This window comes from Acanthisitta chloris, unplaced genomic scaffold, assembly GCF_000695815.1.
Source record: "Acanthisitta chloris isolate BGI_N310 unplaced genomic scaffold, ASM69581v1 scaffold21249, whole genome shotgun sequence".
In the NCBI taxonomy this organism is placed as follows: Eukaryota; Metazoa; Chordata; class Aves; order Passeriformes; family Acanthisittidae; genus Acanthisitta; species Acanthisitta chloris.
The window spans coordinates 7587-9548 of NW_008692266.1; positions in this window are offsets into that span (position 1 = coordinate 7587).

Here is a 1962-nt window from a genome sequence, read left to right on the forward strand (position 1 = left end):
GCCCACGGCATCGCCTTGTGCTGGGGCATCCCAGGGAGCTGCCACTGGGAATCAGGGCTGGGGACCAGGGCAACCACATGGAGAGGGTGCTCTGGGTCTCCCCCAGCCCGTTGCTGCCCAGTCCATGCCCCGCTGACCCTGGGAAAGGGCCAGGCAGCCCCTGTCCCCATGGGCAGACCCTCACAGACACCCATGGATTCCCAGGGTATCTGGCATGTCCTGCATGGGCACAGACAGAGCTGCAGCTGAGCTCCTGCTGGTCACACAGCCCAGGAAGGGGCTCACAGACTTGGGACCAAGTGCTCTTCCCAGTGCTGGGAAGCCAGAGGTGCTCCTATCCAACATAGCCCTTGGTGGAGTGGCAGGGGCAGCGCAGGGCATAGGGAGGGTGTTTGCAGCTGAGGGTGCCATGGATGCCAGGACATGGGAATTAGAGGGATCAGGAGAGAGTGGCATGGGCTGACAGCATGGAAATGAAATCCAGGCTGAAGCCACACTGCAAATGCATCCTGGGAGATGCTCAGGTTTGGAGGCACCTCGAGGAGGATGGTGGAGCAGGAGCTCAGGCAGAGGGGAAGGAGCAGCAAACTTGAGAGCTCATACGCATCAGGCTGAGGGGACTGCAGAGAGGGGCAGGTAACAGCCTCATCACCCAGCTGTGACTAATTCATGAGGAAAGCCTGAACGTGCCTCAGTGCTGGGCCGGGTGGGGTGTGAGCCAGCCCCGAGGAATGTGAGGAAGGCAAACAGTGAGGAGGAAGGGCGATTCCCCAGGTATCTGGGTGGGCACCAAGCTGTAGGGCAAAGTGTGAAGGCTGGAGGGCTGGGGCTGAACATCAGGCTGTGCTTCTGGATGGAGAGGTGGACACAGTGGTGGGACTGTCTCCAGATGGCATCCCTGGGGGCCTTCCTAGCTGGGTTGGGCACAGGCTGGCAGGCTCTCCTGGGATGGGGAACTGGGATGGGAGGACTCTGTGTCCCTGGGCTGTGGCTGAGAAAAGCCCTGGCAGCAGCTGTGTCTTTCCTGAGCCATGTCTCTGGTGCTCAGCTCCCTGTCCAAGCACACCCTGCAGCTTCCAAGGGAGTTGCAGGTGTGTGAGCCCAGCACAGCCATTTCCTAACTGGCACCGGAAAAAGCAAATTAAATGCCCATTAATGACACCTCCCTGTGTGGCTGCCATGGGGGTCTGGGGGCTCAGCCCCTGACCCAGCAGCTGCTTGTGCCCACTCTGTCCCCTGTGCCACAGAGGATGTGGGGTTGATTCATCTCCTGCCTTGGCTCCTGCTTACGTACGTCCACACTGTTCATTCCCTGCCTGAGCAGCTAAATTAAGCTGAGCAACAATGAGCCATCGATTATCCCATTATATTTCCATCGGGCCTGACTTCCCAGCGGATCCCAGAGGGCAGCACATGTGGCTTTGGCAGGGGCTCACTGCAAACAGCCCCTTGATGGGTTCTGCTTGCTGGAGCTTGGTGTGACAGTGGATCCATGGCCCCACATCAGCCTCAGCCTCTGGCAGAGATGGCATGGCAGAGCCCAGACACTAGCAGTGAGGCACCTGCATGGGAAACGGTCCCTGTTTCTAGGAAACCTCTCCATCCTGAGGGCTCCTGGGAGCTATCCCAACTCTGGCAAGCTTGGGGCTGTGTACTCTCTGTCCTTCGCTTTCCACAGGGACAGAGGTTCTCCCTGGTTCTCCATCTCCCCTGATTGCTTCCACCTGGATAGACATGGCAGAAGCACTGCCTGGCTCTTCCTCTCATGTCTGTGAAGCCCAGGGGAAGCCAAGTGATGGGGTCCTGTGGGTTCCCTAATCCCATCCCATCCCATCCCATCAGTTGTAGGGAACAGCCCCAGGAGCATCAGAACTTGGTTGTCTGTTTCTTCCTGTGTCACCTATTCCAGCTCTGCTTGTTCTGAGTCTTTTTATGACCTGAACCACTGACAAGTGATTTTTC